Here is a 27,485-nt window from a genome sequence, read left to right on the forward strand (position 1 = left end):
GTCATTTTCCTTTCATTAATTCTCAATATCTTCTTCTAGCTCATTTTTCCCTTCCCCACCTGTATTTGTTTATTTTTTTAATACACTCTGTTAAGCATTTTTGTTCTCTCTTCCTTAGTCTATTCCCTGACATCTCGTTCTTTTTTTTTTTTTTTTTTTTAATCTCACAAGCTCAGCCTCTGGTTTTGAGGTGATCTCTCTCTATGTGTGAATCTGTGGGAATGCTCTCATCCCTTCACGGCCTCCTTGACCCTGGCCATGTCCTGCTCTAGTGGCAATGGAAACAGCAACCCTCTCCAGAAGCCGATTCCAGTACATTCCAGATACAGGCTTATGCCAAAATAAAATTGTGCATAAAGAGGGACAAAAACTGGGAAGGGAAAAACCCAGAAAAAAAGCCTGAAAATACTGTTTGGCATGGTGAAATTTCAGGAGATGCTTTGTTTACTTCCCTAGTGTTGTGGTAACTTTGCCATGGCAGTATTTTATAGTAGAAATTTGAAGTTTCAAATAAAGAAGTATGCACTTTTTAAAAAGTTGACTTTAAGTCTTTAAAATGTCCATGAGTTGTTTAAAAAAAAATAAAAAGTGGGGTCGGGGAGTGGGTAATTCAAAGAATGAGACAGAAAATAGTGAGTATCTTTGTGGAGGCATTCTTAGTATGTGGATGTAGAAAACTCGCCCATCCTCCTTGTGCACACTTGACTCCATGAACTCACGCGTTTCTACATCTTCCTTCCCCCAAGGACCATCTCTTTCATTCTCAAGGGCTTTGCGCTGACGCTCTTCTCTGAACCCTCTGAAACCCTGCATTTAATTCCCCAGCTCTTCTGTGCGACTCCTTCTGCTTCTGTCTTCCACCCTGCTTCACAGCTGTGCGGTGACATCTAACACTTCCCGGCAGCATGTGCTGGAAGGAGCAGGTGCCAAAGCCGTGGCGTCTGTGAGAAACGGAGAGGACCCCGTGAAGGGTCGGGCTCTGCCTCACCGGGCCCAGCTGTCCTTCTTCCCTGGCTCCAGGGACAAGGCAGGTCCAGATAGTCACACTGGTATTATCATTTTCTCACCTATTACACTGCCTTTTTTTTTTTTTTTAAAGAATTCATTGAACTAATACATATTGAAGGTCCTAACCATAGTAACTTTTCAACAAATGTTAATTTTTATTATATACCCCCTTCTGAGTTAGGCCTCTACGCTGAACCAACGGGTAGAAAATTTGGGGGCAATTTTTCATTGAGAGCAAGTCTGGGCAAAAAGGCACTTCTGTAACCCGTCTGAAGGTCTGCTCATTCTCCCCACTCAGATGAGCTCCAGAGAGAAGAAAATAAATGAAAGGTCTCTGTGGGGTGTATGATGACACTTTGTTCATTCATTCACTTAACAAATATTTACTGAGCATTGACTATATGTCAGACTATCTTCGTGATGGCTAGGATACAGCACTGTTAAAGCAAATTTCCTGGCCCCATGGAGATTGAGAGTAACAGAGAAGACAAATACTAAACAAGTGAGTTAACACACACACACACACACACACATAAATATAATATGCTCACATATAATATGTCAGGGGATGATGAGTGCTATGGAGAAAAACAATCTGGGGTAAGCTGATAGAGAGTGGGGGCAGGGGAGTGACTGCTCATTGTGGATGTTTGCTCAGAGGAATCTTATCTAATAAGGTGATATTGAGTAGAACCTTCTCTGGGGACCTCCTAGGAAATTGTTCTTCAGTAAAACAAACACATGTGACACATAAGAATTCACAGTATATATGACTCTGGGACTATACCATTCTTATCATACCCCTTCTCTACATGAAAAATTATTTTCAATGATAATTATGAAATGGGACAAATATATTTGTGTCATGTAAATATGTATTAAAATAGGCACGGACCAAACAAAACCAAGTACTCTGAAGTATCCAAATGTTACCAACAAACCAACAAACAAAAACCACAAGTGCTCACAGAGGATGAAAGAATTATGGTAACTCAAGATTTATTCATTCTTATGATCATTGTTCTCTACTTCTAATTCTGAATCTATTATTTAAATGTGGAATACATGATACCATAGGGGCTGGGGACACAAGTCTGTCTGAAGCAAGGGAAGGATCCCAGATCTGTTAAGTTCTTTTTATTAAGTGGACCCCTGAGGCCATGTGTGCTAGTCAGCATATTGGGACTTCTCCAAATGAACATCCATGTATAATTCAGCATTTATTAGATAATAATAATAATATGCTAATTTGAAGTTTACATATATTACTAACATTTAGCAGTAACCATAGCAACACATATTTTGGGGAAGAAAGAGTATTTTATCACTGACGTTGTTTAGACGTGCTAGTGTTTGGTGATAATAATAAGCAGAACTCAGTGGCTTTTATGACAGTTTCAAATCCTCTGTGCACCTGCTTAATGCCTGTCCCCAGGGTATGTTACTTTCCCTGTCCCACCCTGGACACACCACGGATGGGATGAGCTGTGTAATCCCTCTCTCCTCACTTCCAGATCTAAGTGTGACTCTGCTTTCAAAATATGTTTCACACACTCCTTCATGGACGCCTTATAGGCTCTGGAATACAACAGTCCATATCTTGCAAGTAAAGTGAAATGACAGAGTTACCGAGGCTCAGCAGGAAAGCCTGCTTGATGCCTATATAAATGAAGCCACTCAGTCTTTGTGTTTATCAGAAAGAGCATTACCTCCCTCTTGAGAGCAGGCAACAGATATTGACTGAATATTTATAATATGTAAGATGGCAAGCTAAGCAGTGAATAGGGGTTCACAAAGTTATGAGTCATGGTCTTGGAACCTAAGACATAGATCGGACATGGTTTAGAAAAGGCAAAAAACATAGACCAAATAAGTTCAAGAGACAGAAGCTTATTAAAAAGGAGGGACTACTTAATTAGGCGTGGTCAAGGCAAACATCTGCATTAAGGTTTGACCCAAGCCTCAAAAGGAGGCAATGAGGGGAGCCTAGATGGCTCAGCCGGTTGAGTGTCTGACTCTTGATTTTGGCTCAGGTCCTGAAATCCACCCCATGTTGGGCTTGCACTCAACTCAAAGTCTGCTTGTTCCTCTCCCTGCCCCTCTGCCTCTTCACTCTCTCTCTCTCTCTCTTTCAATCTGCAGTAAATAAATAAAATCCTCTTAAAACAAAGGATGCAATGACATGGATGAGTAAAAGGAAGAGGAGAGAGGAAATCTTCAGTGAAGACTATATCGGGGTGTAGAAAATGCAGTGTGTTAAACAGTCAAGCAACAGTTTTGATGATCTCCAACATGAGCGCTGAGATGCACCATGAAATTTATTAGGGGAAATAGAATGGGGCCAAGGATGACCTTGAAAGCCAGGTTAAGGAGTTTGACTTTATTGACAGCCAAGGGTCACCACATGCTTTAAGCAAGGCAGTAACCTCATCAAAGTGGTATTTTAGAAAAATGAATCTGGCGGTGATATGAAGGGCTGAGGTAAAGGAAGGGGGGAAAGAAGGAGCAAATTTGGATACAGACATGAAGTGATAAAAGAATGTGAGGAAATTCTCCTTCAAATATAATGGAATATATGACATTAGATAAAGAGTCAAACATCACAAAATGAAAACTCCGAGTTTGTATTAAATTTTAATTTGGGGAACGTGAAGATACAGGTCTGGGGAAAATAATCACACAATTGGCATCTACTCAAATTCCCTTATATTTGCTGACATGGTTACCGGAGCTAAAGATCCTGAACTACATTCCCACAGGAACAATATAGAAAAGTCAGAGGGGCAAAGAGTTCTTTTTGAACACTAGAGCTCAAACGTTAGTTTCTCCACAAAAATGAGCAGAAGCTTTCCATCCTCAAACACAAGCAAACAAACAAAAGATCACTCGCATGAAACTCCAATAAAATTCTGTCTGGTGGTTGGCCCCACTTGGGACAGCCCAGCCTTAAATCAGCTGATATAATATGAAACCCTTCAGAAATGTAAGATCTACCTTCTATTTCTAATTCTTTTCTTGAAAACATAAGTGGCTTCAATTATAAACACATACACACACACACACACACACACATACACACACACACACACACACAGAGACACACACACACCGAAATTAATCCTCCAAATGAGCTCTATTTCAGGGCTGCATTTAATTTGCGATTTCTCCTGTGCTAATCCACCTCTCCTCTTTAAATAAAGCTCCCTACAAGAAATCTTCAGCTCTTCATTTGTGAGCTGTCTTAAGGGAGAGATGCAAATTTAAGACAAAATAGACAGTTGGTATATTGGTTTTCATTATAAATAGTTTTGAATTTAAGGTATGGTCCATATTACAAATTTCATGTCCATTTTTCAAATCACTCAAATTCAAAATAATGTAATTGAAATATTATGCATCAAGCATCAAAGTCCTTGTGCTACCAAAAAAAATAATTTTTTTTTTTCAGTAGACATGAGCATTTGTGTGAGGATTTCTCTTGGGAGAAAAATGCTCATATCCTAGGAGATGAGGGCAGGATTCTGACCTTCTGGGGAAGGGAGAGGAAGAAACAGACTGGATATTCAATCTCCTTTTCTGAGTCAGTTTATAAAAATCCTTGCACTTTGAGAAACAGGGAGTAGAATACCCATTTTGAGAGCCACAGGTGAAGTCATTTTTCCCAACATTTTTCAAGATTTGGTTTCGGTTTCTTAAACTAGAGATTTCAATTTCCACTGAAACTTAAAGAAGCCCTTTTAATTTCCTGGGCAAATGCAGAGAGAGTCGGGAGGGGAAAACGCAAGCAGCCCTATAAACGGTGTCTACAAGGTGGCAGAGAGAGGGGTTTTTACCGTGAAATCAGCATCGTTCCCTGCCTGATTCAGTCTCCATCAGGATGGTTTTCACACTTTAAAAAGCCTATCTTTCTAAACATCATGAATAATGGATGGAGATTTCTGAAACCCCTTCCTTTCCCTCCACAATTTAAATCAAGCTCTTTCAAAGCCAACATACTACATCTTGATTGAAGCCTGTAAAGGTTATAAATAGTAAAGGTTGAAAATTTTCCACAAAGGTAGGTAGATGAACAACAACAAAAATCTCCTAATACCATCAATACACAGGCAAGATGTACTCAGCAGCTCATTGTCAACACTGTCCTCCACCACTGCACTGACATTGTGAAAAAATGCAAGGAACAAAGAGGGTCTGGGACCCCACCGTGCTTGCCTCCAAGCTGAAGCCTCTGCATTATCCTGACTTCTCAGAACCAGATGTATGATGCCATTTTCTTGAAGCTGAACTTGGCCCAGGAGGCTGTGTGGAACTAGAATTCCTGATACAGTCTCCCTCTGACGCTAGCCATTGTTTGAATGCTGCACACTCAGTGCACTCTAGAGGATCGAAGCTTACACCTGTAAACTGCTTACTGAGTACCAATTTCCAAGCTGGAGGAATTTTTTTTTTTTCTCTTGCTTTGAATTCCTCTAAGTTTTATGCAAAACTCTTGCCAATGTCACAAACACAAGATCTTAACAGAGAAGGCTACTGAGACTATGAAAAGGATACTTCAGGCTAGGGCAAAGGAAGGGGTACTTCATGGATGAGGTGGAGAAGGCTTACTATTCTTATAATGTTATTTGCATGGGGTTAAATTTCTAAAGGACTCTCAGAAACCTGGCCATCCGATCTGCAGAATAACCCTGTGAGGCCGTTCCACTTCTCAGGGAGTCTCCAGTGAGTTTCATGAAATAAACACGTATTGAGCCACCAGTGCGTACCAGGTGTTGGTAGGCCCGTGATAGTCAAGGCCTTTGCTGCCCTGGAGCTCAGGGCTGAGTGTGAGAGGCAGATAAATCAATACCAAACACAAATGAATCACCTAGATAACGTAAGATAGTGAGAGAAGCCGTGAAGAGAATCCAGGAGGGCCATGTGTTAGAGATAAGGAGACCGTTCTCGGGGGTGATGCTCAAGCTGAGAACTGAAAGAAGCGAGGAGCAAGCGATGGGGTGATCTGAGGGAGGGTCATGTCAAGTGGAAGGAAGTGCAGCAACTTTGAAGCAGGGACCTGCTTGGCATGTCCTGCAAACAGCAGAAAGGCCAGCACGATGGATGCGAGCTTTGGAGAGAATGGTAAGAGGTGGTTTGGGGAGGTGGGAAGGGTCTCCCTCCTCGGAAGTACATGACCATGTATAAAGAAACAAGATGGAGGAGGGGGAAGAAACGGGGCTCCTATTTATTGAGTGTTTACTACGGGCTAGGCTTTGAGCCCAGTTCACAGTCGTAAGTGTTGGGGGCTGGGACTCACACCAGGTTCCCTGAGGCCAAATCCTGTATGTCTTATACCACACCATGCTGTCTGGCCCACTCCCTGCCATCTGGAAGGCCAGCTTTGGTTCACCCAGGTGGAAACGAGAAAGGGAAGGAAAAAAAAATAATATTCTGAATCCCACACAGGATCCTTTGTACCTCCTGGCCTATGTCCTGAGTGATTTCCTAGGAGGGGCATAATTTTGGCCCAAATTTTAAAAGTTGCAATTTCTCTAAATGCAAAAGAATACTGTCTTCACTTCCTATCTTTGGCAGCCTCTGGTCTAAAGAATCAGCTGACTGTGGGGTGCCTGGGTGGCTCAGTGGGTTAAGCCTGTGCCTTCAGCTCAGGTCATGATCTCAGAGTCCTGGGATAGGGCCTGCATCAGGCTCTCTGCTCAGCAGGGAGCCTGCTTCCCCCCCTCCACTGACTCTCTGCCCGCCTCTCTGCCTACTTGTGATCTCTGTCTGTCAGATAAATGAATAAAATCTTTAAAAAAAAAAAAAAAGAATCAGCTGACTGTCTCTACATGCTGAGGCAAATTCAAGCACTGAAGATAGAGTACAGTTATCAGATGAAACTAGAAAGGTGACTGGAAAGGAAAAAAAAAACATATTTAATGCCTCTAGGAAATGAATCCAAATGGATTTTGATTAGTGTTGCGAGGAGGACCCAATATAAGGTATTTCTACCACCCTCCTTTAAGCAAGTTTGAATACTCTCTCTGACACTGCTTTTACCTGAGCTCAAATTGTTTTAGAAACCTGTCATATTGAATTAGCAAAAGAAGATAGTAATTCAGAGGGGTGCCAATGTGGCATTATTGAAAATTATTGGATGGAAGGCTTCCTCTGCAGGATTATTTGGGAACAATAATTCACTTTTATCACCATGTGTCAGTGTGAGCCAACGATGGGCTCCCTGTGGTTTTTGGATTCACCCCTTTAAAAAGCCCACCATACAGATGAAAAGTGCACAGAGAACATCTGCACTCACTGACCAGAGAATGAGGACACATGTGAGAGCAATGGCACATCCATGTGTTGGCTCCGTTCTGGTCACTTGGCATGGACCAATGCTGAAAACACAGACCCTGTGGCAGCTGTGGGGGGTGCGCAGGGGAGGGACAACAGGGTTTCAAAAGACCCTTGACCTTGACAGCCAACTAAAAGGCCAGGATAATTAGGAATAAATAGAATAGACATTAAAGTAAAGTACTCTCCCTCGTGATCTTAATGATAGGCCATCCCTTCAGAGAAGTCTTCCAGGACCATCCTATTTCCTCCACCCCCACCCCTGCTTCACCACTCCCTGTCATGTTACCCTCATAATTTTCTTTTTCTTGATAAGATGAAACAATTTTTGAAACTGCCCAGTTAATTTTCATTACTTGACTGGCTACTTCCATCCCTCCCATCCTACAAGATGGGACATGATTTCTACGAGAAGTAGAATTTTAACCACCCTCCCCCCAGCCTCTAAGAATAATGCCTGGAGCATAGTAGGCACTCAATAATACCAACTGAAAGACTGTGGACTTCACACAAACCTCATTATACAAAAGCAGAGGCTGTTCTGTGTGCAAGCATGTTGTTTTATCAGCTGTAACCATGAAGCCTATGCAAGCAAGAATCCAGGCAGTCACCGTGAACCATCTGCGGATGAGAGATTGGCTGCATATCTGACAGTTCCTTGGGGGAGGGATCCTTCGTTGTGGGACAGCTGCAGGGCAGTATTGGTTCTCCACACCAAAGTAAGCTCAAGGAAAATGTCATCCAACTCTTCAACACCTACTTCTTGAGCTACACAATGAAAATCGTCCATTATCTCTGAGACTTCTCTACCTCCAAAGTCTAGGATCTTTCTGCAACTTTTTATCTTGAAAAATCTAAAGGTCAAAGCCTTCAGAATGGGTGCAAGAATTGCACAATGAACACTGTAGACTGGCCAGCTGTTAAATACTCTGTCTCGGAGCGCCTGGGGTCTCAGTTGGTTAAGCAATGGACTCTTGATTTCTGCTCAGGGTCAGGAGATCAAGCCCTGCATTGGACTGCACATGCAGCAGTCTGCTTCAGATTGTCCCTCTCCCTCTGTCCCTTCCCTGCTCTCTCTTTCTTTCTCTCCCCCAAATAAATAAATAAATCTTTTTAAAACATAAATATTCTGTCACATTTATTTTCTTTCTTCTTGTACATATGTGAGTCTGCTTGTGTGGATGTGTGCACGTGTGCCTATGTGCACGCACATACACGTGTGTGGTGTGTGAATACATATTTGTCTACATATACACGGGCATTAGGTGCATATGTGAGTATCAATGTATATTTGGCTTGAATTATTTGAGAGTTCATTGCAGACATTGATGTACTTCATTCCTAAATAATTCAGCATAAATCTCCTTAGACCAAGAATAGTCATCTCTATTGCAATTATCACACTCAGGAAATGTAAAATTTATAACTATATGGTTTTCTAATAAGGAGTTGGTTTTCAAATCCCTTAAATGTCCCCAAATGTCCCTTATAACTTATTTTGGATTCAGGGTCCAATCATGTGTCACCCATTATATTTAGTTGTCCTCTTGCTGGAGTCTCCTTTATCTGGAATGGTTCCCCAGCCATGTTTGCTTGTTTATTTCGGGCCCTTGACGACACTGACATTTGTGTAGAGTCCTGGGCCAGCTGTTTTCCAGAATTTCCTTTCATTTTAAAATAACCTGATTGTTTCCTCTAATTATATCCAGGTTAAAGTCTCTTGTTGGAAGAACCTAACGTGACCAATATAAAGCAGATGTGAAATAATTATGGTTCCCAAAAGGAATATTTAGGCTGAAACACCAAACCAATGAAGAATAAGAACACTTCTGACATAGGTTCCAGATCTCACCTGTTAGAAGAGCCTTCTCCATCTGTTAAAAGTCTCATAAATGCAATCAAGTTAGTACTTCCCACATATCATTCTCACACATACCACCTTCAAGAATTTTGTTATGCCCAGGTTTGATGTGTGTTAGCATGTGTGCTATCTTTTGCTTTAATTCAGTCTATTTATTTAAACTATCATCCTAAGGAATAATATCCATAAAAATGGTTTTGCTATGCATGCTCTATTTTTCTAATACCTATCAAAGTACACAAAAATACCCAAAGCAAACTTATGCACATCTAAAATGACTTCCTGTCCCACAGTGGGCTTCTTGGGGAAATAGTGAGTAGAGTGTAGTCATATTGCTGTGTGTGTTGTGTGCGTGTGTGTGTAGACAGAGTTGGCATAAAAGGCCTTCTCAAGAACTAAGGAAACAAGAAGATGCCAAGGCTGTCAGGCCAAGCCAGGAACAACATCCAAATAAATGACAAGTCCTGCAGTTCCTGAGAGGCACAGCTGCTATCTCCAGTCCCCTGACACCAGATTGATTGCTTCTCTATTCATTTCCCAGGCCCTCAATAGGCAAGATCGAAAACAGGCTCAGGAAAATGCTACTCAGGCAAATTTAGACACTAAGGAAGGAATCACTGTGTCCTCCAGAAGATCACTCTCTGTGGCCCATGAAATACGCATAGTGGATCATAGAATTCCTGATGTTTCATACCCTTCTGTGCCTCCCAGAAGGAGACTGAGGCCCAGAGATGCTGGGTGGTAGGTTGTCCAAGGTCACATTGCCGTTGATGGCAAATAAGGAACTTCATCTACAACTTCAGATCCCCTGGGCCAGTTCATTCCATACCTCATGTTGAGGCCTGAGCCAAGGTAGTTTTGTTGTTGTTGTTGTTAAATATATAAAAACCATACCTATATACACCGTTATATATATAAGACCATCTTTATACATGCATATATATATATATATATATATATATATATATATACACACACATATATATATATATATACACACACATATATAACTACACACACACACACACACACACACATTCTTGCTTCCTGAATCCCTCCTAAGAGTTCTTCTAACCACAAATGTTCCCAGCCCCCATGAAAAGGCCATTCTCTGAACCTCACCCCTGCATCTTGGTTACTCACAAAATAATCATCTTTCCCTGTGGCCTTTGATATGTGAAACATGTAGCCTAGGCCAGCCCACACTCAAATGCTTCTAGTAGTTCTACCCATCCCAATTTCATCCAATGTATAATCATATTGTGAAACTCAGCATTAGACCTCCAGAAAAATATTCTAGGGCTAGACCTTCCACCTGCTTTCTACCTCAAGTCAAGGCCTTGTGGAGCACAAGGGCTGGGTGGCTCAAGGATAGGTTGGGGAAAAGCCCACACCTGTACTGGCAGCTGGTAGATGACCATATCCATTGGCCCTAGATGCTTTCAGGGGCTCTCCCCTCTCTTTCATCCCAACATCCGATTGGTTACTAAGTTCTCCCCAGGGTCTGTCTCCTCCATGTGCTCTTCTCCTTCCCTACTGATACGCCTTGGTGCATGCCCTTATCTTCCTCCCCTACGCTGTCAGAGGTACCCCCACCACACCGGTATCCCTGCCCACTCCTTGCCCACCAAGCTGCCTTCTACACCAATGGCTCTCACAGTGTGGTCCAGGGACTCCGGGGGTCCCCGAGACTTTACATGAAGACACGACTCTTTCCATGATATTGTAGACATGGTTTGACTATAGACACTATGTAGACTATTTCCATAACACTACAGATATAATATCAAAGATATGACTTGCCTTTTCTAAGCTTATTCTATCAAGAGTATACTGGGGAGTTTTCCAAAGGTTTTCTGACATGGGATATCACAACAGAGTGAAACCAGGAGCAGACATGAGAATCAGACTGTGTTCTATTAAGCAAGATGTTAGAGATGTATAGAAATGTATAAGGATGTCACTATTCTAATTGAATTTTCATTCTGGAAAATAAAATATTTTTCATAAATATGCACTTTTATGTTAATAGGTAATGGGTTTATTATTATTTTAATGAAATGGTAATCATTTTATTAATTTTCAGTTTTAATTTCTAATATGGTAAATAAGGATAATATAATCCACATAAACAAAAACTAATGCTCCATACAGTATAGAATAAATACAGTAAATCCCTCATTCATGATAGCTCTGCTTCCCTGTTCATATCCTAATTCATATTAGATCTCTAGGTCTTCTGCCTCTCTTCTCTGTCAGGTGCAATTATCAGTTTGATCTTTCCCTCAATCCATCCAGGGTCTCTAAAGCCCCTTTGAAGCCATTCTCACCAACTCACGGCCCAAGAAAATATGACTCTTTTCTCTCTGACCTCATTGCTCCCAGCACATACATGTCGTACTCTGCCTGTAATGCTTTCTTTATGAGCTCAGTTCTCCATAGATCTCTCTCTCCCTCTTACATCCACAAGTCCTCAGGGGTCAAAGACAGAATCTCACAATCTATATCTTTGTATCCCTGGTCCCTGGAACAAATACGTATTTGTTAAATGACCTGAACACAGGGGAGGTGGAATAAATGTGACAATGGATTTTAAAACATCAGACAAGGGCAAAGAGAATGAATGAGAAATGGTGGGATCAAAGAATATCATATGTCCAAGCTGGGGAGGGGTCTGCATGAAGCAGCAATTTTTAAAGTCACTAGGCACAGGGATAACTTAAGGAGCTTGTTAAAAATGCAAATTGTTAGTTCTACAGATGCAGCGATTCTGACTTTGCTGGTTTGGGGCAGGCCTAGTACGCTTCGGTTCAACAAAACACAGGGTGAATTCTGATGATGGGGGGGTCCTTGGAACACACTTTATGAACCACTAGCAAAAATAATAGACTGGGGAGAGGGGCACTCAGGGGAGTGGTTACTAGATTAGGCTGGGCTGAATCACCTGGGAGGGGGGGGTAGGGAGAGTAAGGAAGTCTTGATAAAAATGTGGTTTCCTGAGCCTTGCCCCAAGTCTTCAGAATCAGAATTAGAATCAGAATCAGAATCAGAATCATCAGAATCAGAGATGCATCCTGTGGGGCTTAGAGTCAGGAACCTTTACTCCTATGGTTAAAGTGCTTAGTCATAAGAACTGGAGCGGGGGTGTTAACTTCTTATATTCATTCAATCATTGCCATTCCTTCCTGAGCCTCCATCTATGATGCACAGACCACATGGTGCCCCAGGATGTAATGGTAAATACTCATAAGGAAAGACCCTTTGGAGGGTCGTATAAATGGATTCTATGGAGAAGATGGGGACCTTTGGGGAAAATACTAGATTAACAAAAAGACCAAAAGAACTGTTTCATAGAAAGGAAGGATGAGCATCTCCCAAGTTTTCCAGAACTGCAGTATCCACACGATGCTTACGGATCCTGCTCCCATTGTCTCCCTACGTAATCTAGACCCACACCACTGAATACAGCAACACTAGTTGCCGTGGCTACTGAGCACCTGAAGTGTGGCTCCCATGATTGAGAGCTAAATGTTTAATTTTATTTGTGATTAATTTATATTTAAAACCCAACATGTCAGTTATTGGAGAACATTCAAGTATATTTGAAACAACATGGATATGTGAACCTGCTTTTTCAATTGTCAGTTTTGTGAAATCTGAACATAGGTCAGATGTTTCTGATGAAAATTCTGTGTCCAAAGTGCAATATGCTGTATAAAATACCTACTAGTTTCGGACTCGCTATGAAAAAAAAATTCAATAAAGTTTAACTCAACATATGTCAAAATGACAATTTGGATATACTGGGTTAAGTAAAAAATGTTATTAAACTCAATTTTACCTTTTTCTTTTTACATTTCATATGACTACTGGAAATTTTTAAACTCTGTAAGTAGATAGCATTATATTTCTGTTGGAGAACACAATTCCATTCAAGATGGTATAGAATGTGACTATTGAATATTGTCATTAAATATTATGAAACCATCTTGGAACATTACTTTATAGAGGGAAATGACTGTTCCTTTATAAATTAGTCACCCTGGGGACTGCAGGCAGATTCCAAGGATGCTATCATTTTGGAAACTCAATCTTTTCCAGATCTCATCCCTCCTGCCTCCCCGATGGTGGAGTGGCTTCCAGGACAACTAATGAGTCCCTGCTGAAAAGAACCCTCAGAATTTTCAAGGTCCAGGCTGTTGTTTACACACCTGATCACCCTCTGCCTTTAGCAGCTTTACTTCAAATGACTTTGGCTTATTTCAAAACACCAGACCCACCTTTAAACAGTCTAAGAATTCTCTCTTATGAGACTATTCACAACATTATGCCACCGGCTCTCAAAGAAGACCCAATGCTCTACTGCATAAAGGCAACAGCATCTCTCTCCAGAGAGACTAATGAGTAAGCCAACCATACTCTTTAGGTCGAATTCTAGCATGCCTGTTAAACAAATTACCAGACAGCGACATTCTTTACAAACCCCTTCTGTGGGTTTCATCTGTCTGAAAACTGCTCTCGTTGTTATTTCCCATGTTATCAGGCATTGACTCTCAGGTTGAGACAGAGGATGAGGTCCTCTGTCTCCAGGGGTCCACGGTCCCCCATTGAGAGGTCATGACTATAGTGCAGGGAATCCACAACTGTGGGAGGTCTTTTCTGACTTTTATTTCCTCCACTGATCAACAACCGAAATTTGGTATTTTCTTCAGTTTTAAAGACAAGCAACAGACTACACGACTGTCACCAGGGCCTGTGACATCAACACTAAAAATCACAGCTTTTGTTTTTTTATATATAGCAACACAGTTGTTCAGAAATCTTGAAATATTTATGCATATCACAACTTCAAAGTCATAATAATTAATTTCTCCTTACCAAAGCACCTCCTAATATAGAGAGACAATTATTGGTAAACTTCTCACCTGGTAGTCACGCTGCCACAAAAGGGAAAGGAACATCTCCTCACTCAGTGATCAGACACCTAGGCTGCTTAATGGCTGTCCCTATCTACACTTATTTATTCTTCATGGATAAATAGAAAGAAGTCAACCATTTAATTTATTTGTTATAGTTTTGCAAAACTGGACAGTCTAAATGAGAATGTTTAATTCTTCATAATTTAGCACTGTTTTCTGAATATGACAGTTATGTGGGCTAGAAGTCTAGACCAGGCAAGTTCAAACATATCTGATGGTGAAGCAGACTCCTGAAATGTGTTATTTTTTTTAATAGTAATGACAGATTTGGCAGTGATATAGGTCATGCATAGTATTAAAAGTTCAGTCTGACAGAAATTTCAAGAATCCCTGAGAATCAGTGTTTTATGGGTATTTTTGTTGTTGTTATGGTTCTTTGTAATCTTACATATTTTAAGTTTTACATTTAAAATATTTTTAAATTTAATTTAAACAAACAAAAAATGTTAATTTTACATTAAAAAAAATAAAAAGTGTACATAGGTTTAACCAGACTTCTAAAAGGATACATAACTAGAAAAAATGGTTAAAACCCCGTGAACTAGGCATTGCATGACTAATCCAGGATCCTGAACACCCATGTGTATTTATTATAAATATCTGCTACAGGTGGAATCCACAAATGTTACCTGGCACTGGTCACAGTCATATTCACCTCCCCCTGCCCACTCCACCCACACCGAGAAGAAAGATTTCTCTGTATTAGTCTCTACTATTATCAACACCAAAAAAAGGTAAAGTAGAGAAAAGAACACGATTTTTTAAAAAGAAGTAAAGATGCACAATTTCACCCTAGAAGTTTAAGATGTGTTAGAGGTTTTGGAGCTTGGGAAGTGAACAGTAACTTCTTAGTGACTCAATAAATTATCATTAATTTTTCTAGAAACCAGTTGGCTCTTCCACCACCAATATGCAAAGTGAATTAAAACCTTGCCTGTTATTACTAAATCTACTTCCTCAGTTAAGTACAATATGAATGTATATTTAGAAACACCGCAACACCTTCCAATTTAAAAGAAAGCATTGTGGGGCTTAGAGGGTAAAACCAGGCGAGACAGAGGAAAGTGACGTACATTGAAGACCCATATTTTTCAGCACTGTTGTCCCAACGTTTAGAAACCCCTGGCATAAAAATAATGCTATCCACTTTTGGAAATTTTGTTCTTCTTCTTTTTTTTTTTTTTTTATAACACCAAAAGCCAGCTTCAGCCCACAATTTAATAATGTCAATACATTTTCTTCATTACACAACTGGCACACCAACTGTTACCTAAGCACTTCACTCTTCAAATCCCACACCCACACATTCTGAACTCATCTGCACCCAGATATGAATAAAGATGAACAGCATCTTGAGGAAATAGCTTCTCCATTCTCCAATGGCAAAAGCCATAGAGCAAACACCTCACACTATCTGAGGGATTTCTCAGAGGAACAAGAAAGAACCCTGAAGCCACCATTTTGTCAGGAAAATCACATCCTTCCATGACAACTTGCCCACCGGGGATTTGAAATCCAAAGGGATCTCAGAAGTCCTTTCTAATATTGAGGTTCTGTGACTTTTCTTTAAATGCCGTTTTTTGTTTTTTTTTTTTTTTTTTTTTACTAAATTTTGAGTAATTAGGTTTTGGTAGGTCAGCAGCCCAACTCAGTATTTCTTTCTGGAGAATGGTTCGAGGAGACCTTGATGAAACTGGAAATGCTTGGAAATAGTCACTTGCTTGCATGCTGGGTAAATAGGAAAGCATGCTGACTATATTTATTTTACTATCATTATGTCTCCATGGGGTGGGCTAGTAAAAAAGTGCAAGCTGTTAACAGCTTGGTATATACATACACACACACCCCACACACAGTATACGCTAAAAGAGTTTATTTTTCCTTCATCTCAAACCATGACTGCAGAAAATCCCCAATACTCAAATGAATTTTCTTCCAAATGTTTGTTTCTAAAATGGATGCTGGTCAGTCCATTCATTAGTGTTCATTAATTCGACAAGCTATTAATGAAGGCCTACTATGTGTCTGACTGGTAGAGAACATCACATTCAAAGGTCTAAACACAGGCATATCTTTACTCAAAGAAATGCGTCACAAGGTAGTAGGTGCCCGGACTAATCTAGAGTAACCTCCCATATTAATCATCTCTGGCTGCAGTAACAAAATACTATAGCCAAGGGAACAGCATGGCCAATGTCTTTTGAAGGATCCCTCCTTGGGCTGTAGATGGCCTTGTTCTTAATGGATCTGTATACAGATACATTATGTATGCTGTATGTATATATTATGAATACTGTCTCCTCACAAGACCATTCCTCAGTGGGTGTGGGTGGAAAGAGAGGAGGCCACCTTTCTGGTATCTCTTCCTATAAGGTCACTAACTCACGATGACGGGGCCACCCTCATGACCTCACCTAAACCTAATTACCTCTCAGATGCCCCATCTCCAAATACAGTCATGTCAGGGGTTAGGGCTTCAATACCTCTTTAATATCAAATGTGCTGTCACCTACAATGTCAATTCAGTAGACAGCGGTTTCAAATCCATCTCAGAAGAGCAGGACTGTGGTTCTTCTACGAGTTGGGCTGTCGCTGTGGTGAGGGGTGAGGGCCCAGACACCAACAGAGGGTGAAAGCCACAGCAGCACCAGACAACTCAGTCCTGAGGACCCAGGTGGTTTGGGGTTTAGAGGAGGGTGACACAAACTCAGGTCAGCATATAAAGCAGAAAACATAAGATCTCTTGCCGTGAGGTCAAAGATCCAGAAATGATAGGCTTCTGAAAATCAGGTGTCCTTACTTCAAGGCCTGCCTGCCTCTTTGAAGCTCCTCATGGTCGAGTTCAATCAGGCAATTCAACAAAACAAATGAAAATAACACAAAATCAGAGTAAAAGCAAGATTCAATGTATGATACTAGGCCTGAGGTTTTCATAAAGCTGCCATTCCAGAGCCCTTTCAACCAGGCCTGAGGAAGTCGCCAGCTGCATACTCCCCCCTCCGCTAAGGGAAAGCCGACATCCACCCGGCCTGGCCCCTCAACTAGAAATGCTTGGACTCTTCCAAGCCTGGATCACTTCCTTCAAGGCCCATATGATCAAACCCAGCCTGGAACTGACAGGATCAAAGAGGAGAAATTCCAGAAATCCAAGTGCAGGTTTTGACTCTGACGAAAACTTTGTGCAGCTGACTTCCTTTCCAACAATCCTCTGCGCCTCAAGGAAACAACCAGAACAAACCACAGAGGTTGAACGTGCCTTTCCCCAGGGTCCTGAGTCTATGCAGAAGCAATCAATAACTTTCAGCTGGGTCTCTGACATACAGACTTCCAGAATGGAATGTCAAGCTCCTTCATGTTTTTCACAGAATGAAGGGGGAAAAGCACTCCCACATTTCTCTTTCCCAATCTAGTGTCAAAATTAAAAGGCAGGTGAGGACATTCAGGGATCTTTGGGTGACTTAACCCACGCTTGGGGCTGTGCAAATGTATGGCTCTGCCACACATTCAGGGTCTGGGAATAATTCTAATGCATGTCTGGTTCTTTGCAGGGGCTTTTATCTCCGGAGTCCAGAGGATCCTCACAGCAAGTTACACAAGACGAGAAATGTGACAGCCGTTTCGTAGAAACATGGGGCTCAGAGAGTTGAAGGGACTCTCACCTTTGGTCACACAGTTACTGGCAGAATCCTATTCAAATCCAGGAATTCCAAGTGCAGATTTTATCACTGTCACACAAGCTTGGGAACTAGAACTCCATTCTTCTGCAGGAGGCTGGCTACAGTCTGTGGATGTGTTCTGCATTTTGTTTTGTTTTGTTTTGTCCTGTTTTTAATTGAATTAGTTCAACCATTAAACATCAGGAGCTTTCACCTAACAATTGGGATTTCTGACTTTTTTGGGAAAATCAAAGCTCATATCTATCCTCAACATAGGCAACAGAGGAGTGGAGCTAAGCGGAGACCATAGCTCACTTCCCTGTGGATAACCCATGACCAAACATGATCAAAGACTCCCTCTCCCTCTATGGGCTCCCGCTCAGCTCCCGCTAGCCTGTTGTGCTATTCCCATGTCCATGCCTGTGCTCATGTGACTTCCCTCTTCTGGTATTCGTCTGTCTGTCTCGCCAGTTCGGGGGGGTGTAGGTGAGCCATCCTTCTGAATTCAATTCAAAGGCCTCTGGCTCCATAAGGTCAGTTCCTCCTATCCCTGGAAGAACTCACTGGCCTTTGTTCAGGGATCTTGAATATTTTCTTGTGTTTATTTGATTACACCTGTTTTCATCGGTACATATTCAGTATTGGACCATGGTAGGCAAACAACAATGTGTTGATCAATAATAAAAGCAAAGAAGTAAGTAGTACCTACCATGTGCCAGACGCTGTTCCAAGCCCCTTAGACATCGGAACTCATTTACGCCTCACAACGCTTTCACATGGAGAAAATGGAGGCCTCTGAAAGTTTGAGGCATTTTCTCGGGGTCACTCAGCTTGCTGTGAAGTGGCAGAAGAGGAATTGGAACCAAGTCTGGCTACCTCTGGACAGATGGGTAGATGGAAAGCCGGAAGGAAGGGAGAGACAGAAGAAAAGAGAGAGGGAAGGAGGGGGAACCAGGCAGGTGAACATTCTGTGGTAGGAACTACAAGGCTGCCGGGGGCAGGGGCAGCTGGTGTGCTGGCAACTTTTAACAACAGGTTCTCTGGCAATAAAAAGCACTGCTTTGTAGTGTCTGTGAGTTTCTGTGGTGTCAGTAATCCTACCAGAGGGGATTTCGGGCTACCAACATGATATCACTGAATGTAGAGGAGGAAGGAGGAAATGTGACCAGTTGTGGGACTCCCCAGTGCCAGCCCCTCAGCTGGAACACACGAGGGGACAGGACATGCCCAGGAAAGTGATCAAGGATGAGACAGGCTGGACCAGGTGAGGCAGAAGCTATTAAACCATACTAAGGATGTAACTTTCTCCGGGCAACAAGGGGTGATTCTCAAGTTTTAAGCAGGAAGTGACACATATCACATGGTTATGAAGATGGGCACACAGTCAAAACTTCAGGAAGCCCTCCTTCATCTTTCCTACAACTTCCCTGACTGACAGTTATGGCCGCAAGGAAACTTATCAACTATGCTACCCTTTTCCTTACTCTGTTCTACTTTGCATCAGCTACACGTCCTTTTACTACTACTCCTGACAACCACCATCATCCCCTTCTTCTGGGCTCCTAGAAGTGCTCTGAGTGTCATCAGTCTCTCAGACTGCAGAGTGTCTACCTATCACTACTGTTTCTGTGGCATGTGAGGGCCAGAAGGCCTAAGCAAAGAAGTGAGCCTGAACCAGGTGTACAGGAAAGCCATCATGGGGAGTATAAATAAAACCATGTCGGATGTGCCCTTAACATTAAAGACTACAGAGCTGGTAGGGGCTCTAGAAAGCCTCAAGTTTACTGGGCAAGTAAAGCCAAGGACAGTCAACATAACTAGACCAAAGACATCAGGCTGGTTAAGGTCAAAGCTAGAAGCAGAATGATGTTTCCTGGTTCCCAGTTACATACTCTATCTGCATATCAAGAGGATGTTTTCTGAAATGTTGCTGCCCGATTTTTTTAGGAGAGCTTTTTCCATGAGCATGTTCTACTTCACCAAGGAGAACAGGCAGAAACAGGGTGATCTCCAAGATCAGGGACATCCTGTCATCTTCTCACCATGTAGGACAACATGAACCATCTGTTTAGAAAACACTCTATGACCACAGTCCCCTCTCTATCACTCCCAGCCTTATCATCCAGCTTAAGAATTCTCCAGATCTGGACCTTTTCCGTGGATCTCCATCTACCTGCCTGCCCTGAGGCCATTTCCTGATAATCAGGAAACCGGCAGGGAAAGGAAGTGAAGCTTTCAAAGCCATTGTGGCAGCTCTGCTTTGGGGGGAAAAAAAATCATCGGAGGGGAGAACTTAAAACTTTCAGCTGAAATGCAGTGCAGTCTGATAATTCAACCTCACTTCAGGTGAAAGTAGCCAAGGCTACAGGGCATGGAGCCAAGGCAGCCATTGGAAACTGAAATCCAGGCCAGTATTCATCTAGCCAGGAGCCAGAGGCTGCTGCTGCTCCAAGGAAGCTCGTTTTCTAGTTTTTACAAAGCCATCCCATAGCCTGCCTGTGCCCCAGACCTATGACTTTCTGCTAAAGGTGTTCTTACTTGCCAATAGCCATGCAACCACATCCCTGGGAATAGGGCAGGTAAAGTCAGTTTCCTGGGCCAGAAAAGTGAAAATTAGTCCAGAGAGGTAAAAGGAGCTAGGAGGACCCTGTTACACTTTGCCCACATCTGTTCCAATGCACATGTACAGTATTAGTTGCAGACGTTGAAGCATATGGGTTCGGGGTACTTGGGGGTCACAGATGTCTGGGGCATTTATCAATATAATTCCAACAATCTACAAACTTGAATGGGAAAAAAGTCACAACATTGTTTACTAACATTGAACTACAATTTAGTATTTCATTCCATTACGAATGCAGGCTGCAAACCTGACATGTAGTAGCAGTACCAGCGATTTCGCCACTGATATAAATCAGATATTTTCATATCAGAACACAGCTGTTGTCATTAACTCGAGGCAGCTTTGCTGCTGTTCCCTACTTAGGAGAGATGTAGCCATCCATCCCATCAATAGTTGTTACACATGCATTAGCAGGTCACGGTGGGGGTGTGTATATGTGTGTGTAGTGTTATAATCGTCTGCATTGCTTTTTAAGCATTTAAACACATCATTCCTGGGTCCCTAAGCTTGGCGGACTGCCAAACGGCTGCAAGGCATCAACGAGATGAAGAGCCCTTGGCCTGGTAAGTGAGGAGCCACATTAACAAGGGACAGGGGAATGTGAGTACGAGACCATGCCCTCTGTCTGAGCAGTTAGCCGGCCTACCTTTGTGTTGACCTAGACCTTGAGGAATTATTTGGGCACATTATTTTTCCTCGTACACTTCTTTAGCTCTTTATCACTCCCATTCACTTTCTTTAGCCCCTGATTGCTATGCCCTTTTAATCTTATCCTTTAGGTTTGGCTTACTATCAAATCTCATTTAGTCTTTCTGTCCAATGGCTGCGTTCTCTTCCTTTAGATGGTCTCTTTTCCCTCTTGGTCTTCCTCCCTTCCCCTCTTTCTCTCCTCTGCCTACTCTCTGCTGCATCTCGGTTACCTCTCTCCCTCCCGACCTGGCTGGCTATCAGTCATCCCTCCTTCTTGGGTTCTGCAGTACGTGCTTCGGGCACTTAGTGTCTACACTATTCCTTGCATTAGGGAAGGGAATTAATTTTGTCTACAGGGTGTGTCTCTAAGATACAACCAAAAAACAGACTGACCACCTGGGCAAAGGGCAACAAAACATTCCATGGTAAGGGGGTATCCTATCTTTGCCAACCCAAGCTTAAATATAATTTGTAGGGGAATGTTTGATAATCCCTGATGACCATATGCCTAAGGAAGGTCATCAGACTGGACAAGGAGTCTTCGCAGGGCATAAATTCCCAGAGTAGCAAAAGGAAAGTATACTGCTTAGTCACTGCTACCAGGGTGAGCCCTCTGTAAGCAGGCCTAGACCAGCATCGCTTTTCTAAAATCAGAAGTGATGAGGTTAGACCAGGGGAAAAGCCAGGGTGACTTCATGACCTTTGTGCTTTAGCTTTGGACAAACATACAAGCGCACTGTACCTCCTCCCGGCCCTCACCAGGGGAAATATTTGTCCTGAAATAGCCAACTCTCCCAGCAAGGTATTGAATACTCACATGTCACATGTAGACTGAAAATCCTATCAATGGCCTAAAAAAGAAAGGAAGAAAGAAAAAAAATGGAAAGAAATAAAGGAAAGAAACAAAGAACCTAATCTGCATTTGAAAATATGCTTATTTTTATTACTTATTGCTATTCTGTTTATTTATTTATTATTATTTATTACTTATACTTATTATTATTCTGTGCTTGAACCAGGGTCTCAATTTTTTTTTTATTTGTTTCTAAGAAAAGACACAAATCTTTAAAAAAAAAACCTAAAAACTGAGAGTGTAGTGACACTTCATTGGACAGTTGCTAACATAAAAAGCAGCTCAGAGAATTTAGGATAAACTGAAACCACAAATTTTATAAACTTCACTGATCTGTTCTTTGATCCTCTTAAAGAAAGAAAATCTATTTTTATCAGGGTGTTTCTTTTTCAATATTTGTTCATTTTTTTATTTTAAGTGAATTATACCACCCTTACGATGAACTCATCCCTTTTGAGAAAATCATCTGTTCCAAACCTGTTAGCTCTTAGTTCCTCATAGTTCCCAACCACTTGTAGAATAAAGCTCCTCAAAGCCACAATCTGAAGATAAAATATTAAATTTATTGCTCATATGGAATATTCAAACTTAAATATAAATTAAGATTTCAGATATTTATTTAAAATAAAATCTATGAGGGTAAAACTTCTCAGGTTCTTCTTAGAGATATTTTTTCCCCCTGCCAACATCTTTTTCCAAACTCCACAGAAACTCATTATGTGGCTTCTCTTGTTACCAAAACTAGGTCAAGTTCAGATTCTCTGGTCCTTGATTATGTTCTTATTTTCAAATATCTAACCCAGACTGAGAATTTTAATGCATGCTATGTATCGCATCAATGAGTGTATTCATTGTGTTCTGAATAAAAGAGCTTTGTTTTTTTCATAAACTTTCCCCCAGAACATGTTGTTTAACACGTAATTGTGATTTTGCCAACACACTGACATCAGTTTATACGATTTAAGATAAATACAGGCAGAAGGAATTGTCCCAGCAGAAGTGCTGCGTGGACCCTTTAAAACCACACCGCACAGAAGCCACAGTAAACTGGGTAGGGAGGATGCTTACAGTGCCCACACATAAACAGGATGAGACTCCAGCTAAGTCTCCTATCATCCCTGAAAAGCTGTGAGTTGGGAACCAGGACGTCTGCCCGGATCAAAAAGGATTCTTCTTCCTGTGGTTCCTAAAAGAAAGACCATTCTATCTTTTTTCCCTCTCACATTGCTGTAATCTAACTAAACCAGCATCTCCACTTTCAGAAGGCTACTCTTCTGGGATAATTTGATTTTTCATGGTTCTCCCTGAAGCTTAGGGTAACTATGCATATTTTTTTCTGACTTACATAAAACAATATTCATTTCTAATAAATTCTCTAGAAAGTGAATGCTTTGCTTGAGATAACTGGGGATTCTGGGATTTAGATGGGTCAACCCAACACAGATGACAAACTAAAGTGATGGGTAGGCGGGGAAGAGGGCAGAAGAGCATCAGTGCAGGCTGTCCATGGCCATTCCCGTCAACCCAAAGCCCATTAACAGCCAAACCTCCGTAGACCCCCACCCCAGGTTCTTGACAGCACTGTTCCCCCACCTCCAGCTTTTCCTCCTCCACCCCCATTCCCTGCCTTTGGGCTTCTGTCTTGGCTTGCCACAACATCAGGGATGGAAATCCTATTCCAGGCGACATAAAAGGCACCAAGTTTCCACCATCTGTCTGCCTGTAACTCTTACCCCTCATGTGATTCTGAGAAACAGGCTTTTCCCAGTCCCCCTCTCTGTTTACTCCAGCTGACTTTTTCTTGATTTGTCTCCAGGGGCAGGACATCCTGATACTATTACTACAGAGAAAAAACAGGGATTATTCTTAGAAACCACAATTCTGTCCTACAAGAATGCCTAGAGGTATATGGAACCCTTATGCTGTTGGAGAGGGTCCCTTTGTTATAGGGGCTCAATGGGTGAGGAAGCAACAATGAACTATTTTTACCCTTTCTGAGCCCCAAGTATATCTACTAGAAAGATACTGTTTTGCCTCAGATTTGCATCAACCTGAGGTTTGACCTGAGAGTCAGAAATCCAGAAAAAATAATCCCGAATCATTTCATTGTATTCAGGAGGATTTCTCTTGTTTTCTCAAATACTTGGGCATGAGGCCAGACAGAGTTATTCAACTTGACGAAAAGACTGCTAAAATGATTGAAAATCCATTTAATTTTATTTAGAGTCATCTAAAGGTTTGCATGGTTAGTTAGATTCTGTTAATCTGAAGGTGTATAAGTATTGGGTTACAATTTTTTGCAAATGAGGCACATTTGTGATGGTTTATCCATTATATGATCATTACTTTTCCTGCTTATGCAGACTGAGGCATTTATGAAAAATAGAGAAGTAAACTTTTTTTTAATAGACAAGTTTTTCCCTAATTAATTTTAAGATAATGAAAAACAACAGCAGTGAATATAATCTATTTTTGCATCAATATAGTTTATTTTGACCAAGAATCAGAAGACAATGCTTCTAGTACTAGTTATGCTGGGAACACACTGGTAGCCTTGAGCACATCACTGAATCTCCTGCCTCAAGACTGGGAGCAGTGCTCTCTGAGGTTCTGTTAGCTCTAATATTCTGTCATTCAATCACTAAAAAGGGACTCATTTGCCGCCCAAAAAATGCCTACTGTTTGTGACTACAGAATCTCCCCACAACTTTGAATCTCCCCCATCTTGCCTTTTCTCTTCATATTTAAAAAGGGAATGTCTACCAAAAGTTCCAGAAAAGAAGTCCATTGCCAGTAGACAATTCCCTAATTTACTTCCAGTACCAGGATCTCATCCTACCAAGATGCACTTTAACAGACTCCAGAGGATCAAATATGCACCATCAGGCTCCCCATCGTCACAGGCAAGGATAGACACTTACACAGTATGCCCCTGGGGTTTGGAGTAAAGAGCTGGAGCCCTCACCCATACTCTCTCATGGACAAAAGAACTTTAGTAACAAATGTGGCTGAGAGCTTGGGGGGCACACCCAGTGTTCTCTACCCACAAACTAACCAGTTTCACCACTTATTGGCTGGACGAGGAGCAAATAACTTAATTTCTCCGTAGCTTAGTTTTCTTCCCCACAAAACGGGAAAAAAACCCTGGACTTCACCATTCAGGGTTGTTTTAAGAGTAAAACCAAAAACAGTTCACGCAAAATATCACAAGTCGTGCCTGGCTCAGAGTAAGAGCTCAATAAATTTAGCGCTGATTATGACTGCTACCTGTCTCGGGTAGCGCAGCAGCGGTGGAGGGAGCGAGCAGGGACAATTTGGTGAGGAGTCCAAGTCCTCCCTTCAAGAGTTAGAAGAAGGACCTGCTCCAACATGTTTCTATGGGCAAAGGGAAGTGGTCTGAGCACAAACCCAGGTAATAAGCATCAGGAAAGAAATGGAGCCTGGGGTGTCCGTAGCTAACTTTCCCCGGATGAGGGACTTAGTTCTGGGATCCTACCTCAGGTATCCAGGTAATTCGGCAGAAGCCAATGCTCTATCCCTCGCGATGCCTGGCCCGTGAGGGTGTGGCCTTTGTGCTCAGAAGCTGCACCCGGAGTCTGCGCTGAGGGAATCCCCGTCCCGCTCCTCGGGGCTCCGAAGCTTGCCGCGGGGAAACTAGGAGCTCACTGCTCCAGGGGTGCCCCAGGAGGGGAGTGACCGACCTCAGGACTCCTCCGCGGAGCCCTGACGAGTCGACGTCTCTTCCGGAAGGGTCTGGCCAAGGCTCGGGGCCCGAAAAAGGGGACTGCGCTGAGCTCTGCTCTCTCCCCGCTGGTTACAGGAGAGCAGCAGACTTCTACCGGGCGACCGCAGAGATGGCTGTGCCCCTAAACGCCTGCACGTGGGAGGCCCGAACAGGCAGGGCCAGAGGGTTTTCAACAGCTCCAGAACCCACGCAACCTCCAAATTCTTCTCTGGGCCAGTAGGAACCGGGAACCAGACTCTCAGCCAAAGGCGCTGCTTGGAGAGGGGCGTGCACCTCCCCCAGAGAGAGAAGGTTTAAAAGAGGTGCTTGCAGGCCTTTGATAGCCCAGTCTGTTCCCCAGCTGGACAAACGGAGCCCAGGGACTGCCCGTTCTTTGCAACCGCAATCTAGGTCCCCTCCCGCAGATGGTCTTCCATTCCAGATTGCTGGGGTGCAAAGGAGGAAATGAGCCTCGCCTTCCCGCATCCACCAAAGCGTCTGGAACAACCAGAAGGATCTACGTAGTGTCCAAAGGTGGACAGACCCACCTCGGCCCGAGGGCCCCGACCCTGAAGCCAAGTCTTCCCTCACCTGATGTCCACACCCCCTTGCCTGCCCCGCACGCCCTCCAGCTCTGCGCTCTGGAACCTCCCGGAGCAGCGTGGGACTCCCCCACTCCCTTGCTCCGCCCAGGTGCGATTTGCGGAGGGGCGGGGCGGGGGGAGGTGGCTCTCACTGCAGCCTCCGCCCCTGCGCTCTCCTCCAAACGGTTCGTACCCCAGTCTACTCGCCAGGCGCTGGGGACTCCCCCCTACCCAGCACACACGCCTCCCCTGGGGGCCAGGAATCCCCTTCCCACGCTGCGGCTGTGCAGACCTCTTTGACTCCGAGCGCCTGGCAGGGAAGATGGGCGTGGGTCTACGGACCCGACTGCGGAGGTGGAAGGGTGTATAACTGGGTGCCGGAGAAAGGAGGGGACGACAGTCCTCTTAGAGCCAGGAAAGGCATCCCTGGTCCATGATCCGACCACTCAGTCACCGCCTAAGATGCCAACGCATTCAGAATCTCGCCTGGAGGTTTGTTTCTCCTGGAAAGGAAGATCGCCCCATCCCAGGCACCCAGAAGCCTACCTTCCCAAGTGCCCCTCGGGCCCTAGCATTCCAGGGCTCCATTCTAGCTCTCTGCGCCTCCCCAGGTGCCCAGCTCCTCCCCCATCTGTATTTACACACCGGAGCCAGAGCCCTCCAGACTCAAATCCCTTTTCTGCAAGTCAGGTGACGGCTCGGGGCTGGCCCCTCGCCCACTTTAAAAGCAGAGCCCTTTGGTAGCCTTTCAACCCGATCTACCCCCGACCCTCGGTTTCTTCCCCCACCCCTCCAGCAACATTTCCCTCCCCAGATGACTTACTTCAACCCACCCGGATCTGCACTTGCCGTTCCCGCGGCACACAGCCGCAAGCCACTCCAAGGGTTTCATTACCGAGTTGGGGATGGCATTCGCAAGGATGGACCGGCTCCTGCCGTGCTAGAATGAGCCCCAAGGGTAACCGCAGCCCTCCTCCTACCCCCACTTCCCACCCCTCCTATTTTATTATCTCTGGTCCTATCCAACCCCCACAGGCAGGATGAGCACTGCTGGGTCCCAAACGCTCGCCTCTCTAGCGGGAGCTGCAGAGAGTGAAAAGTCGACTAGCAAGAACACCGAGAGAGAAATGGGCAGATGCAAACGTCAGGGGGTGGTAGTGGGGGAGGACTGGGGGAA

The 27,485-nt window shown here is 43.2% G+C and overlaps 1 protein-coding gene across 12 annotated transcripts in view; it reads right to left on the reverse strand.

Annotated features, from left to right (window-relative positions):
* LRRC3B (leucine rich repeat containing 3B) overlaps window positions 1-27,485 on the reverse strand; it is an 89,062-nt gene that overhangs the window by 60,594 nt on the left and 983 nt on the right. For 3 of the 12 annotated variants that reach the window (XM_059390818.1, XM_059390820.1, XM_059390821.1), the window contains exons 1-2: window positions 25,497-26,409; window positions 21,965-21,998 (exon numbers count right to left, since the gene is read on the reverse strand). The exons of 3 other annotated variants lie outside the window; for them this stretch is intronic. The gene's annotated coding sequence lies outside the window, so the exon portion shown is untranslated. Of the gene's footprint in view, window positions 1-21,964; window positions 21,999-25,496; window positions 26,410-27,131; window positions 27,264-27,485 lie in introns of those variants that run through there. 6 more of the 12 variants (XM_059390817.1, XM_059390822.1, XM_059390824.1 and 3 more) reach the window with 3 other exon arrangements.

The sequence above is a fragment of the Mustela nigripes genome, chromosome 2 (assembly GCF_022355385.1).
Source record: "Mustela nigripes isolate SB6536 chromosome 2, MUSNIG.SB6536, whole genome shotgun sequence".
NCBI lineage: Eukaryota > Metazoa > Chordata > Mammalia > Carnivora > Mustelidae > Mustela > Mustela nigripes.